The sequence below is a fragment of the Cibotium barometz genome, chromosome 45 (assembly GCF_041138505.1).
Source record: "Cibotium barometz isolate CiBa-2024 chromosome 45, ASM4113850v1, whole genome shotgun sequence".
In the NCBI taxonomy this organism is placed as follows: domain Eukaryota; kingdom Viridiplantae; phylum Streptophyta; class Polypodiopsida; order Cyatheales; family Cibotiaceae; genus Cibotium; species Cibotium barometz.
The window spans coordinates 29,229,576-29,247,032 of NC_141090.1; positions in this window are offsets into that span (position 1 = coordinate 29,229,576).

Genomic DNA, 17,457 nt, shown 5'->3' on the forward strand with positions numbered 1-17,457 from the left:
CTGTGGCCAAAACGGTGCCGAAGAGGTATGAAAATTGAATCATGCATAGACAAATATGTGGCAAGTAACCCGGATCTTTCTTGTTGTGTTCAGATGCAATTCGGACTCATTTCGGATCCGAAACTCTGTTATGGCGATTTTGCACTATCTTTGCCAGGACCCAACTTTGACGCGCTGGGAGAAGTGATTGCGATGCCCAAATCCATGCACGGAGTGATGTGGACATAGAGCAACTTCCCTAGCACAAGTCCGTGTGGTCCGTTCTTTGATGGGGTCCCGAATCCTCAACTTCTAACTGTTCGAATTCGGGTTCTCGAAAAAGATGCACAAGCGTGCCAAATGGCAGAAATTTCCAACCGTGGCCCAAACGGTGCCGAAGAGGCATGAAAATTGAATCATGCATGGACAAATGTACGGCAAGCAACCCGGATCTTTCTTGTTGTGTTCAGATGCGATTCAGACTCATTTCGGATCCGAAACTCTGTTATGGTGATTTTGCACTATCTTTGCCAGGACCCAACTTTGACGCACTGGGAGAACTGATTGCGATTCCTAAATCCATGCACGAAGTGATGTGAACATAGAGCAACTTCCCTAGCACAAGTCTGTGTGGTCGGTTCTCTCATGGGGTCCCAGATCCTCAACTTCTAACTGTCCGAAGATGCACGATGCACAAATCCATGCTCGGAGTGATGTGGACATAGAGAAACTTCCCTAGCACATGTCTAAAAGGTCCGTTCTCTGATGGGATCCCGGATCCTCAACTTCTAATAACTGTCCGAATTCGGGTTCTCGAAAAAGATGCACGAGCATGCCAAATGGCGAAAATTTCCAAAAGTGGCCCAAACGGCACCGAAGAGGCATGAAAATTGAATCATGCATGCACAAATGTGTGGCAAGCAACCCGGATCTTTCTGTTTGTGTTCAGATGCGATTCGGACTCATTTCGGATCCGAAACTCTGTTATGCTGCTTTTGCACTATCTTTGTCGGGACCCAACTTTGACGTGCTGGGAGAAGTGATTGCAATGCGCAAATCCATGCACGGAGTGATGTGGACATAGAGCAACTTTCCTAGCACAAGTCCGTGTGGTCCGTTCTCTGATGGGGTCCCGGATCGTAAACTTCTAACTGTCCAAATCCGGGTTCTCGAAAAAGATGCACAAGCGTGCCAAATGGCAGAAATTTCCAACCGTGGCCCAAACGGCGCCGAAGAGGCATGAAAATTGATTCATGCATGGACAAATGTATGGCAAGCAACCCGGATCTTTTTTGTTGTGTTCAGATGCGATTCGGACTTATTTCGGATCCGAAACTCTGTTATGGTGATTTTGCACTATCTTTGCGAGGACCCAACTTTGACGCTCTAGGAGAACTGATTGCGATTCCCAAATCCATGCACGAAGTGATGTGGACATAGAGCAACTTCCCTAGCACAAGTCTGTGTGGTCCGTTCTCTGATGGGGTCCTGGATCCTCAACTTCTAACTGTCCGAATCCGGGTTCTCGAAAAAGATGCACAAGCGTGCCAAATGGCAGAAATTTCCAACCGTGGCCCAAATGGCGCCAAAGAGGCATGAAAATTGAATCATGCATGGACAAATGTATGCCAAGCAACCCGGATCTTTCTTGTTGTGTTCACATGCGATTCGGAATCATTTTGGATCCGAAACTCTGTTATGGTGATTTTGCACTATCTTTGCCAGGACCCAACTTTGACACGCTGGGAGAACTGATTGTGATTCCCAAATCCATGCACGAAGTGATGTGAACATAGAGCAACTTCCCTAGCACAAGTCCGTGTGGTCCTTTCTCTCATGGGATCCCAGATCCTCAACTTCTAACTGTCCAAAGATGCACGAGCATGCCAAATGGCAGAAATTTCTAACTTCTAACTGTCCGAAGATGCATGAGCATGCCAACTTCTAACTGTCCGAATCCGGGTTCTCGAGAAAGATGCACAAGCGTGCCAAATGGCAGAAAGTTCCAACCGTGGTCCAAACGGTGCCGAAGAGGGATGAAAATTGAATCATGCATGGACAAATGTATGGCAAGCAACTTCTAACTGTCCAAAGATGAACGAGCATGCCAACTTCTAACTGTCCGAATCCGAGTTACCGAAAAAGATGCACAAGCGTGCCAAATGGCAAAAATTTTCAACCGTGGCCCAAACGAATTGAATCATGCATGGACAAATGTATGGCAAGCAACCCGGATCTTTCTTGTTGTGTTCAGATGCGATTCGGACTCATTTCGGATTTGCACTATCTTTGCCGAGACCCAATTTTGACGCGCTGGGAGAACTGATTATGATACCCAAATCCATGCACAGAGTGATGTGGATATAGAGCAACTTCCCTAGCACAAGTCTGTAAGGTCCGTTCTCTGATGGGATCCCGGATCCTCATTTTCTAATAACTATTCGAATCCGGGTTCTCGAAAAAAAGATGCACGAGCGTGCCAAATGGCGAAAATTTTGAAAAGTGGCCCAAACGACACCGAAGAGGCATGAAAATTGAATCATGCATGGACAAATGTGTGGCAAGCAACCCGGATATTTCTTGTTGTGTTCAGATGCGATTCGGACTCATTTTGGATCCGAAACTCTGTTATGCTGCTTTTGCACTATCTTTGCCGGGACCCAACTTTTACGCGCTGGGAAAAGTGATTGCGATGCCCAAATCCATGCACAGAGTGATGTGGACATAGAGCAACTTTCCTAGCACAAGTCCGTGTGGTCCGTTCTCTGATGGGATCCCGGATCGTCAACTTCTAACTGTCCAAATCCGGGTTCTCGAAAAAGATGCACAAGCGTGCCAAATGGCAGAAATTTCCAACCGTGGCCCAAACGGCGCCGAAGAGGCATGAAAATTGAATCATGCATGGACAAATGTATTGCAAGCAACCCGGATCTTTCTTGTTGTGTTCAGATGCGATTCGGACTCATTTCGGATCCGAAACTCTGTTATGGTGATTTTGCACTATCTTGCGAGGACCCAACTTTTGACGCGCTAGGAGAACTGATTGCGATTCCCAAATCCATGCACGAAGTGATGTGGACATAGAGCAACTTCCCTAGCACAAGTCCGTGTGGTCCGTTCTCTCATGGGGTCCGAGATCCTCAACTTCTAACTGTCCCAAGATGCACAATGCACAAATCCATCCACGAAGTGATGTGGACATAGAGCAACTTCCCTAGCACAAGTCCGTGTGGTCCGTTCTCTAATGGGGTCCTGGATCCTCAACTTTTTATAACTGTTCGAATCCGGGTTTTCAAAAATGATGCACGAGCGTGCCAAATGGCGAAAATTTCAAATTTGCTCGCTGAAGCTCCCGCTGCTTGTAAGATCCCTGTTCCCACCGAGCAACGGATTCGGGGTACTGGCAGCGGAAGTAGGCTTCTCGCGCGGGACAGGGGTCCCACACTCGGGGCCTCGCCCACGGATATCCGGATAAGAGACTAATCCGTCGGTTGTTCCAAAACCGAACCCGGAAAAACTTCCTTTACCGGAAAGCACGGGCGATTCCACCAAGATAACTTTTTACTCTAACGTAGTCAAGATCATTTCTGATCGAGATGATCCGATTACATCTATAAGATACTTAGTCAGTTCAAGGAAGAAACTTGCACTTGGATCATTGGGATCAACGCTTTTTTCCCCATTCAAGAGGCACAGCCGTTGATTCCTATCCATAGAACAGTTACTGTCCGGGATTTTTTTTTTTTTCTATCGTAAAAACAAAAGTTTGAGTCTCGGTTTACGGATCCATCAGTCCAGCCTAACCCCATCCAATCCCATGGATTAGCCAACCGCCCAACCACTGTAGTGATGGGATCCAATTAAAAATTTGGTTAGGTTTTGTCCCGGGTACCAAGGAAAAGAGTTCCAAGGCCCCCTAGCCGGATGTTCATGCAAAATAAAACTAGTCACACCACTCACACACCCAATATGAAATTGCCCTTTTTCAACCAGATTCAACCAGTTTAAAACAATCCTTTAATAAAACCATAGTATCATTGATCACCATCTTCCAATTTATCCAATTGATTCTTAATTTCCCATCATTCCTTCATCAGAGTATCTATGGCATCATTGGCAACTAGAACGCTCAGGAGCCGTTTCGATAGTTCCTAGCCCATAATACTTCGCAATATAATCACTTAACAAGATGGACTCTCGTTGAAGATCAGCAAGATCAACCAACAGATCCATATAAGGAGCCATGGACTCATCCATTGAAGACCAGCAAGGTCAATCAACCAGATCCATGCTCGATTTCAGAAAACAACTCCAACTCTGTTCCAATATCTTCCTCGACGCACGCGTGGGTATCCTAGGCGACCCAGAGCCCGAGCACCGTATGGTCAGCACCCTCTAGGATCCTTCGCAGGTAACCTAGCGCTTCACGCATAGGCCGCTTCCTTGGCCCCTCATCCACCGTACCGGAAGCTCACCATTTTAATCGCACCGAGGCTGGTCAAGACCTCGGCCGACCTTGCTACGCGAGACGTCCTTCATTGACTCCCCGTCAGCAGTTGCAACTTTCTCATCACGACCTTAATCACAAGACGGTCAAAATGCTCCCCCCAGCATTCTTGACATAAAACAATCATTTACAAACAGCATTTACAAACAGCATTTACAAACAGTTTACAATACAATTTCTATTTTAACTTTCATTTTTCCACATTATCCCTCCTCAATCTACATTACTTATTCCATATTCCATTTATATGTATACTCATCCCATCACATCATTTCCATCTCATCACTTCAGATTCCCTCACATCACAATCGTATATTCACATCCATACATCCACAACTATATGCGTACATTCACATCTACATGCATACATCTACATCCCTATGCATACATCTACATCCACATTCACATTCACCTCCATACATCTACATCTACATGCATACATCCACTCCACATTCACATCCACATCTATACATCTACATCTACATGCATACATCCACCTCTACATCCACATCTACGTCTATACACCTACATCTACATGCATACATCCCCATCCACATCCACATCTACATCTATACATCTACATCTACATGTATACATATACATCTCCATTCACAACTACATCTACATGCATACATCCATATCTCCATTCCCATCTACATCTATACATCTACATCTACATGCATCCATCCACCTCCACATCCACATCTACATCTATACATCTACATCTACATGTATACATCCACATCTCCATTCACATCTACATCTATACCTCTACATCTACATGCATCCATCCACATCTCCATTTACATCCTCATCTACACATCTATTTCTACATGCATACATCCACGTCCCATGCATACATCCACCCCCACATTCACAGTCACATCCATACATCTACATCTACATGCAACATCCACATCTCCATGCATAATAAAATTCTTTTAATTAATCTAGGATGATAGTTCCTAGAATATGGTAGGAAGTCCTCTTTTTATACTTTGAATGAATTTATTTTATGCGTAATTTCTATAAAAATTTTGCCATAGCTCCGCTACTATGACTGATAAATCTCAATTTTTTTTTCTAAGGGATAAAGCTTATCATTAAGGATATAATTAGAATGGTCTCTAATTGGATCATCAATCCATAATGGTCTCTAATTGGATCATCAATCCATAATGGTCTCTAATTGGATCATTAAGAAAACAATTAGAATGGTCTCTAATTGGGTCATCAATCCATAATAGATTGAATCATCAAAAAGCCATTAATTTGGCCTCAAGCATAGCTTAATCTTGGATTAAGGAAAGGCTTTATGAAAAGCTTCATTGGATTGAGAATGGTTCATGAGTATGACCATTTCTTGAGTGAGAGAGAGAAATTACATAAAAACCATTAGAATTTAAACATAAATGGAAATTAACTTCTATAGCATTTATTAAATTATGTAACTCTTCACTACTATTCACCAATTAACTTCAATAGCATTTAAAAAACCATACCAATTAAACTTCTCAAGCTTGAGAGGGGTTGAGAAGAGAGAATCATTGAGAAATTATAGAAAGATCAAAATTCAATATACTTACCTTATAATTTGCTTGATTCTTTATTCACGGTAGAGGCCCCCAACCAATCAATTGGTTTAGTATGTTGATGGAGCCACCAATGGGGATTGAAGAAAGAGAGAAGTATCAAAAACTAGTGAATTATTAAAGAATTCACAACTCTTGGCTTAGGTAGAGTAGAGTAACAATGCATAAGACACTCTATATTTTGGCTTAGGTGGAGTAGAGTAACAAAGCATGAGACACTATATATTTTGGCTTAGGTGGAGTAGAGTAATAAAGCATAAGACTCTATCTAATTTGGCTTAGGTGGAGTAGAGTAACAAAGCATAAGAGACTATATTTTTTTTAACAAGGGGAGGCTTCTATTTATAGGAAAATTTGAGCTCCTAACCAAACAAACTGATTCTAGAATTTTCCAAGTCAGTTTGGTCACTTTTTGACCATTTTTAGGTCACTTAAGCTAACTTTTTGGAACTAGACTTGAATTAGGAGAGAGGAGAGATAAAATATCTCAATTTTTATGAGTTTTAAACTCATTCAAGCATGTGAAATATGCACCTCCTTTAAAGAACTCCCCTTCCTTACATATGTGTCATAATGGAATCATTTTAATATTGCTCATAGTTTTTTATTAATAAACCTTGTACATTTTCAACTCTTCATCTTATGTGAACATTTAAGGGACTCCCCTTCCTTACATATGTGTCATAATAAAATCATTATTCCCAAAATATCTCATATTTTTAATATTGCTCATAGTTTTTTTACTAATAAACCTTGTACATTTTCAACTCTTCATCTTATGTGAAATATGCACCTCCCTTAAAGAACTCCTCTTCCTTACATATGTGTCATAGTTTTTTTTTACTAATAAGCCTTGTACATTTTCAACTCTTCATCTTATGTGAAATATGCACCTTCTTTAAAGAACTCCCCTTCCTTACATATGTGTTTATTTACTAATAAACCTTGTACATTTTCAACTCTTCATCTTATGTGAAATATGCACCTCCTTTAAAGAATTCCTCTTCCTTACATATGAGTTTATTTACTAATAAACCTTGTACATTTTCAACTCTTCATCTTATGTGAGCATTTACTCATTTTTGGGTATCTTCTTTTACAATTTGGATTTATCTCCTCCCTACACATGGATTGATGCTATTGGCCCATAGAAACCTTAATTGAACCATAGTCTAAAGATTTCTGAAAATCTAGACCCCTTAGGCTAAGGTTCTTTATACCTATTTCCAATTAATTCCAATTGCACATTGGAAAATTCTTTTTAAATTTTTGTTTCAGGGGAACTCATCTGAATTATAAGAGATATTTTTCTATCCAAAAATATTCAAAATCTGAATATTCTCTCTCTAGAATATTTTCTCTCTCTAGGTTAAAACAGCCACAAACAAGATCTCTTATATTTCAGAAAAAGGAATTGATTACAGGGGAATATACTAGACATCAAAAAGGGGTTGGGGGAGGAATCTTACATTCTACCCCACTTAAAAAAACGCGAGATGTCCTCATCTCGCAACTTGGAATAATTTCGCAAGATGCACGAATATGAGACTTAGAGAAAAATTTTAATCACGATTAACCACCAAGAAAAGTCTTAAAGAGAGCAAGATTCAAAATAAGAACAAGATTTAAACTTTATTCATTCTCGGAACTTATACAGTAAAGATAGAGAACTCTTTACACTTCCATAAGCCCGTCCATCATATGGTCACAAAAGCAGTCTTCACAAGCTGCACAAGTATAGGGTAACTCATCTATGGGAATGATTCTGCTGGTTATTGCCGCACCTATCTCAGTGGTATGAGGTGATCTAACAAAAGGACCTCTGAGAGGCAAGCCAAAAACGGGGTAAAGGCATATCTTCTCATGAGGAAGAAAACATGCCAGTAAGAAGACCCGCTCAGAAAACCCAAGATGCCTTGATCTCATGACACAGTAGTATCGGGGACCCAAACCCAAGGCTTCGATAACCATGGCCAAGCGGACATTGTTACGAAAGTGCTGCTGACCCCAGGGTGTTACCCTAGTTATGTTTTGATAGGTCCGCCATTTGGTCTGCGCTACAGAAGTTCCTAGGTGAGGAAAAAGTGAGCGCTCATACTGTTCTATAAAGTCTTTCTTCACAGACTCTCTTGCGTCTTGAAGGTGAGAAATCATCATGGATAAAACTAGTTCTTGTTGCCAAGCCATGAAGGAGATAAGAAAGAAAGGAGATTGATGGGAGTAAGATTACTGTGAGCGACAAGTAAAAGTTACGACTTATATAAAGGAAGGAGCTAGCGTAACCTAGAAGTCAACGGTAACTTGCCACTGAAGTTTTATCGTCTTTCCATGATTTGAGTTTGACACATTTTTCTATAGAAGGCATTAAGAATTTTGAGATGAGGAGATAAAAGAAGCTTGTAGGCTAAGTCACCTACTTTCATTAAATTCAGATATAAGGGTCACAATATCTGGGGGATAACTTCTTATACTCCCCAAGAGATAAAGAACTTTTTTTGGCTGTACTCGAATGAAAACCAAAAACCTTGGTATCCAAAACACCGATTTTTCACTTCTGAACTCATTGTTCTAAATCCTTAAAACAGGCGTGACTCCTGAGAAGTATTCTAGGAAAAGGGTCTTTCTTTTTTAAACAGAAATTTTCTTTTATTTTAGAGAGGGAATAATTATAAGATCAGAAAGGAAGATTCTTACTCCAGTATACCTCAAAGGTTGGGGAGGAATCTTTCATCCTACCCCACTTAAAAAGTGCGAGATGTCCTCATCTCGCAAGGTAGAGGACAGCTCTTATTCTTAAGATCCAATTTTATTCTGGGGTTCCTTATATTCTGGGTGGTCAACCCAACAGAACACTGGGATAAATATCCCTTATATAGAACTCATAATTAAATAACAATTCATTCAGATCTTATCATTCATATCTTTAACATGATAATGGTCCATTAGACCGAAAAATCTCCTTCTGAACATTCCTTCACGAGAATTTCAGTTAAGCTAGTCCTCAATTTGACATCCCTTAACTTGATCTACCGGTCAAGTATTAACAGTAGCAATCTAACAGCACAACCCACTAACCTCATAGTGATTGGCTGAATTCATTATCATCATTCTAGTTATGAATATCATCACAGGGACTCGTCCCATTCCCCCTCATTGTGGTTTCATTATATTTCAACTAATTTTTAAAAATCAATATTTTTCAATCAGTATTTTCAATCAGAATCCAAATCAATTCATTCATTCTCAAACAGAATTAAAAATCATATCAATCACATTCGAAATCATCATCTAGATAGCATTAACGCTTATAATTTCAAGTCTTAGATTTACTCGTATATACAGTCAGTAAAGAGCTGCAGTATACTCTCGGTATATACGGGTAGTCACGGCCCTTGGAATTATAAGGTAAATACTATCATGTCTAGGCCTCAAGCAAGTCAGGGATTCTATATAATTGCGGTACTTCCATCTGAAGACCCAATTACCAAATTACGAATTCCAGTTTGAATATCAAATTGTATGAATTATCTCACACAATTATAACCTTTTTGTGTTTCTTGATAAATTTTTGATATATTTGTCTTCTCAGTTGATCTTTATTAACCAAATGCTCTGATACCAACTGTAAGATCCCTGTTCCCACCGAGCAACGGATTCGGGGTACTGGCAGCGGAAGTGGGCTTCTCGCGCGGGACAGGGGTCCCACACTCGGGGCCTCGCCCACGGATATCCGGATAAGAGACTAATCCGTCGGTTGTTCCAAAACCGAACCCGGAAAAACTTCCTTTACCGGAAAGCACGGGCGATTCCACCAAGATAACTTTTTACTCTAACGTAGTCAAGATCATTTCTGATCGAGATGATCCGATTACATCTATAAGATACTTAGTCAGTTCAAGGAAGAAACTTGCACTTGGATCATTGGGATCAACGCTTTTTTCCCCATTCAAGAGGCACAGCCGTTGATTCCTATCCATAGAACAGTTACTGTCCGGGATTTTTTTTTTTTTCTATCGTAAAAACAAAAGTTTGAGTCTCGGTTTACGGATCCATCAGTCCAGCCTAACCCCATCCAATCCCATGGATTAGCCAACCGCCCAACCACTGTAGTGATGGGATCCAATTAAAAATTTGGTTAGGTTTTGTCCCGGGTACCAAGGAAAAGAGTTCCAAGGCCCCCTAGCCGGATGTTCATGCAAAATAAAACTAGTCACACCACTCACACACCCAATATGAAATTGCCCTTTTTCAACCAGATTCAACCAGTTTAAAACAATCCTTTAATAAAACCATAGTATCATTGATCACCATCTTCCAATTTATCCAATTGATTCTTAATTTCCCATCATTCCTTCATCAGAGTATCTATGGCATCATTGGCAACTAGAACGCTCAGGAGCCGTTTCGATAGTTCCTAGCCCATAATACTTGGCAATATAATCACTTAACAAGATGGACTCTCGTTGAAGATCAGCAAGATCAACCAACAGATCCATATAAGGAGCCATGGACTCATCCATTGAAGACCAGCAAGGTCAATCAACCAGATCCATGCTCGATTTCAGAAAACAACTCCAACTCTGTTCCAATATCTTCCTCGACGCACGCGTGGGTATCCTAGGCGACCCAGAGCCCGAGCACCGTATGGTCAGCACCCTCTAGGATCCTTCGCAGGTAACCTAGCGCTTCACGCATAGGCCGCTTCCTTGGCCCCTCATCCACCGTACTGGAAGCTCACCATTTTAATCGCACCGAGGCTGGTCAAGACCTCGGCCGACCTTGCTACGCGAGATGTCCTTCATTGACTCCCCGTCAGCAGTTGCAACTTTCTCATCACGACCTTAATCACAAGACGGTCAAAATGCTCCCCCCAGCATTCTTGACATAAAACAATCATTTACAAACAGCATTTACAAACAGCATTTACAAACAGTTTACAATACAATTTCTATTTTAACTTTCATTTTTCCACATTATCCCTCCTCAATCTACATTACTTATTCCATATTCCATTTATATGTATACTCATCCCATCACATCATTTCCATCTCATCACTTCAGATTCCCTCACATCACAATCGTATATTCACATCCATACATCCACAACTATATGCGTACATTCACATCTACATGCATACATCTACATCCCTATGCATACATCTACATCCACATTCACATTCACCTCCATACATCTACATCTACATGCATACATCCACTCCACATTCACATCCACATCTATACATCTACATCTACATGCATACATCCACCTCTACATCCACATCTACGTCTATACACCTACATCTACATGCATACATCCCCATCCACATCCACATCTACATCTATACATCTACATCTACATGTATACATATACATCTCCATTCACAACTACATCTACATGCATACATCCATATCTCCATTCCCATCTACATCTATACATCTACATCTACATGCATCCATCCACCTCCACATCCACATCTACATCTATACATCTACATCTACATGTATACATCCACATCTCCATTCACATCTACATCTATACCTCTACATCTACATGCATCCATCCACATCTCCATTTACATCCTCATCTACACATCTATTTCTACATGCATACATCCACGTCCCATGCATACATCCACCCCCACATTCACAGTCACATCCATACATCTACATCTACATGCAACATCCACATCTCCATGCATAATAAAATTCTTTTAATTAATCTAGGATGATAGTTCCTAGAATATGGTAGGAAGTCCTCTTTTTATACTTTGAATGAATTTATTTTATGCGTAATTTCTATAAAAATTTTGCCATAGCTCCGCTACTATGACTGATAAATCTCAATTTTTTTTTCTAAGGGATAAAGCTTATCATTAAGGATATAATTAGAATGGTCTCTAATTGGATCATCAATCCATAATGGTCTCTAATTGGATCATCAATCCATAATGGTCTCTAATTGGATCATTAAGAAAACAATTAGAATGGTCTCTAATTGGGTCATCAATCCATAATAGATTGAATCATCAAAAAGCCATTAATTTGGCCTCAAGCATAGCTTAATCTTGGATTAAGGAAAGGCTTTATGAAAAGCTTCATTGGATTGAGAATGGTTCATGAGTATGACCATTTCTTGAGTGAGAGAGAGAAATTACATAAAAACCATTAGAATTTAAACATAAATGGAAATTAACTTCTATAGCATTTATTAAATTATGTAACTCTTCACTACTATTCACCAATTAACTTCAATAGCATTTAAAAAACCATACCAATTAAACTTCTCAAGCTTGAGAGGGGTTGAGAAGAGAGAATCATTGAGAAATTATAGAAAGATCAAAATTCAATATACTTACCTTATAATTTGCTTGATTCTTTATTCACGGTAGAGGCCCCCAACCAATCAATTGGTTTAGTATGTTGATGGAGCCACCAATGGGGATTGAAGAAAGAGAGAAGTATCAAAAACTAGTGAATTATTAAAGAATTCACAACTCTTGGCTTAGGTAGAGTAGAGTAACAATGCATAAGACACTCTATATTTTGGCTTAGGTGGAGTAGAGTAACAAAGCATGAGACACTATATATTTTGGCTTAGGTGGAGTAGAGTAATAAAGCATAAGACTCTATCTAATTTGGCTTAGGTGGAGTAGAGTAACAAAGCATAAGAGACTATATTTTTTTTAACAAGGGGAGGCTTCTATTTATAGGAAAATTTGAGCTCCTAACCAAACAAACTGATTCTAGAATTTTCCAAGTCAGTTTGGTCACTTTTTGACCATTTTTAGGTCACTTAAGCTAACTTTTTGGAACTAGACTTGAATTAGGAGAGAGGAGAGATAAAATATCTCAATTTTTATGAGTTTTAAACTCATTCAAGCATGTGAAATATGCACCTCCTTTAAAGAACTCCCCTTCCTTACATATGTGTCATAATGGAATCATTTTAATATTGCTCATAGTTTTTTATTAATAAACCTTGTACATTTTCAACTCTTCATCTTATGTGAACATTTAAGGGACTCCCCTTCCTTACATATGTGTCATAATAAAATCATTATTCCCAAAATATCTCATATTTTTAATATTGCTCATAGTTTTTTTACTAATAAACCTTGTACATTTTCAACTCTTCATCTTATGTGAAATATGCACCTCCCTTAAAGAACTCCTCTTCCTTACATATGTGTCATAGTTTTTTTTTACTAATAAGCCTTGTACATTTTCAACTCTTCATCTTATGTGAAATATGCACCTTCTTTAAAGAACTCCCCTTCCTTACATATGTGTTTATTTACTAATAAACCTTGTACATTTTCAACTCTTCATCTTATGTGAAATATGCACCTCCTTTAAAGAATTCCTCTTCCTTACATATGAGTTTATTTACTAATAAACCTTGTACATTTTCAACTCTTCATCTTATGTGAGCATTTACTCATTTTTGGGTATCTTCTTTTACAATTTGGATTTATCTCCTCCCTACACATGGATTGATGCTATTGGCCCATAGAAACCTTAATTGAACCATAGTCTAAAGATTTCTGAAAATCTAGACCCCTTAGGCTAAGGTTCTTTATACCTATTTCCAGTTAATTCCAATTGCACATTGGAAAATTCTTTTTAAATTTTTGTTTCAGGGGAACTCATCTGAATTATAAGAGATATTTTTCTATCCAAAAATATTCAAAATCTGAATATTCTCTCTCTAGAATATTTTCTCTCTCTAGGTTAAAACAGCCACAAACAAGATCTCTTATATTTCAGAAAAAGGAATTGATTACAGGGGAATATACTAGACATCAAAAAGGGGTTGGGGGAGGAATCTTACACTGCTCGCCCATCGCCGCCTTCGCTTCTTGCTCCCCCCCTTCTGCTCGCCGTTGCGCCCCCCCCCCTTCGCAGTCCTGCCTGCTTGCGCCCCCCCTCCTCGCTGCTGCTGCGCCTCCCCCTTTTCGCCATCTCATCCCCCCCCCTCCTAGCCTCTTCGCGCCGTTTCGCCCCCCCTCTCCCTCTTCGCCCATTCGCCCTCCCTCCCCCTTTTTTTCGCTTGATTCGTCCCCCCCCTCCCCGCCTGCTTGCGCCCGCCTCCTCTCAGCACTGCCCCGCCCCCCCCTTCTTGTTGCTGCCGCCCCCCCCCCAGGGCTTCTCCTTGGGGTTTGTTCGCCCCCTCCCTTCGCTTTCGTGCCTTTTTCCGGTCTTCCGCCTCCTCGTGTGCAGCCAATTTTTTCTTGCAGGTTCCCCGTTTTCGCCTCGCCTTCGCCTTCGCCTGAGCTTCAGACTCTGATGGAGACTCCTCCCGCCTCGCCTCAGAGGGACTCATCCGCAGCCCCCTCGCCCGCCCCCGAGGACATCCCCATCAGGCTTTCTCTTTCGCCGGAAGAGGAAGCGAGCCTCACCGCAGAGGTGGAACGCCTCCAGGCTCATTCCACCATCTGCCGTATAGTCGGCACTCGCCCCAGCAGAGGGGAGATCAGGGATCTTCTTCAGGCCCGCCTTCTAGCAGATGTGGGCAAGATCCTGGATGTACAGCTCTTGGGCCGGGGACATTATCAGATCGAGTTTGAGGCCGCCCAGAGCGTGGCCAAGGTCCTTGCCATGAGTCCTCTGGACATCAGGGGTGCTCGGGCTTTCTTCAGGCCTTGGCAGCATGGATTTGACCCAGCTGCGGCGGAGCAGGGAGAGCGCCTCTTCCATATTACAGTTTGTTTCCCTGGTCTCCGCCGGGAGTATCTTCCGCTCCTCTCCAGGCTCGGAGCATTGGTGGGCTCGGTTCTTGAGACGGGCCCCTCAGCAGCTTCAGTGGTGGCCAGAGCAGCTGGGCTACCTTCGGTCAGAGTGTTGGTATCTGACATCTCCTCCCTTCCTAAGGTCATTCAGCTACCTAGGATAGGGGGGGGGTGGATAGATCAGAGAGTTGAGTTCTCGGGGCTCCCGAACCAGTGCTTCATTTGCAGGCAGGTTGGTCATCTGGCCAAGGCCTGCCCTCGCAGGAGACCCCGACCCTCACCACCACAGCAGCAGGCTACTGATGGCCCGCCCACAGATTCGGCTCGGCAGGCTGCCTCCGGGACACCTGCCCAGGCCACAGAGACCTCGGAGTGGCAGCCTGGACAGGGGCGCCGCCGAGGGAGACAGCCACAGCAGCACGCCCAGAGACCGCTGCAGCAGCAGCCACAGTCTCAGCCTCACTGGGTTCCCGTGAGGAACAGCTTTGCTCCCCTTCAGGAGGAGTCCCCTGCAGCGACTGAGGACCAGGAGATGCCAGCTCCCCCTTCTTCACCCCCCCCACCCCCGTCCCCTCCCACCGCCTCTTCTCCACCTTCGCCTCCTCCCGCCTCCGCTCCGGTTTCGGCAGCGGCTCCCTCTCCACCTCCCTCGCCTCCCCCTCCTCCCCCTTCGCCCGCCTCACCTTCCCGGGAGACCCTGGCAGTTCCCTGGCGCTCACCTGCAGTCCGGAGAGCGCTGAGCACTGACCTCGCTCGAGCATCACAGAGGAGACCTATGCCGATTAGGGCCTCACGGATTTCATCTATCCGCAGTCGGCTGAGTCGCCTTGGCATTAGACAGCGCTCGGAGGCCTTTGATTATACCTTTACACGGCTTTTTGGAGCAGAGGGCCCCCATGAGCCAGCACCTATTCGAGTACATGTAGTGATACCTCCGGCCCGCGGGGAGGAGGCACTAGATTCAGCGGTGGCCTTCTCGTTCCCTCTATGTGGACCTTGTGATCGGGAGTGGACTCTAGAGCTCGCTCTCAGCACTTTGAAGACTCAAGCAGTTGAGTTTTCTCACCACATGAGCGATCTGGAGGTGACTGATGTGATAGGCCGACTTTGGGAGTTGGCTCACTTTTTCTTGGATCCCGGGAGTGTGGATACCTCAGGGATTCGGCATTTGGTCGTGCGTATAGTGGCAGACTTGGCGCGCAACCCTGGCTATGTGAGTATACACGAGGTTTCTCTATCAGAGCAGGAGGCAGTCGCCATGGGCCACAGCCACTGGCGCCTGATCCGGGATTCTTGCAGTACACCGGGTGGGCAGATTCGCAGCCGTTCGGATGGGGACTACTCTCCATCCAAGCCGCTTGCGAAGGCCCGCCGTACGGCTGAGACAGCATCCACCTCAGCAGGGCATCCATGAGGATCATCTCATGGAATGTACAGGGCCTTGGCGGAGCACACTTTATACGCTATCGAGGTTGCTTGAGGCAGGAGCTTCAGAGATGCCTGGTTGGTGGCAGCATTGACATTCTGATGATGCAGGAGCACCATTTGGGTGAGAGCAGGATCCGGAGATATGGTTCGGTGATGCCTGGTAGATGGGACACTTTTTGGTCTGCAGGGTTTGGTCCTTTGGGTGGACAGGGAGGAGTATGCATGGTTATTGCAGATGTATGGCGGCAGGCCATTGTGGATCGAGGGATCATTGTGCCTGGTAGAGCACAGTATGTCATTTTGAGGATGCATGATGAGCTATTGGGTGTGCTCAACATCTATGCGCCCAATCATGCTAGTGCCAGAGCAGAGTTTTGGACTCAGGTTACAGATGCATTGCCAGAGGCCGCACATTGGTGTGTTGGAGGAGACTTCAACATGCTCGAGGACCCAGGCAGATAGGGTGGGAGGCAGTCATGTTACAGTGCATGGCACGGAGCTTGCAGCTTGGGACCGGTTATGCATGTCACTGAGGATCACAGATGCATGGCAGCATGGGGCTTTCTCCCGGTCTCAGGACAGTCTTAGTTTCTCTCGGTCGGATCGCCGGCAGGGAGGGACTAATCTATCTCGGATTGATCGCTTTTATGTGGGCGATTGGTTAGGGGAGCGAGGGGGCTCCGTCGGCATTCTTGCTGGCACCTCATTTTCAGATCATGCGCCAGTTATATTGACATTGGAGGAGGGGACACGGGAGCCCAGCTTGCAGTTGAGGATCCCAGAGAGGGTACTTGCAGATCCCAGTCTCGCTGAGGACATTGAGAGGATCTGGCATGATAGTCAGTGCTCTGACCAGGATGCAGCGGGCCAGTGTGCCCAGGGACTCATTGATCTTAGCTCTTTTCTACATGCTGCAGCTTTGACACGACTGGGAGAGATTCGCGAGCGGGAGCAACGGCTGAGACGCAGCCTTGCTTCGCTACAGCGCCTTCAGGAGCAGCAGCCTGCATGTGAGTGGGTGGCGTCCCAGCTGTGCCAGGCATGCCAGGAGGTTAGAGAGGTAGAGGAGCAGAGACATGAGTTTTACTTTCGTCGTCAGGCCTCTCAGTGGACGCAGCTTGGTGATAGAGTGACTGGGGAGTTTTTTGAGATCACTGGACCCCGTCATGCGCGAGCAGGAGTTCGCCAGCTTGGTAGACCGGATGGATCGATAGCTACTGAG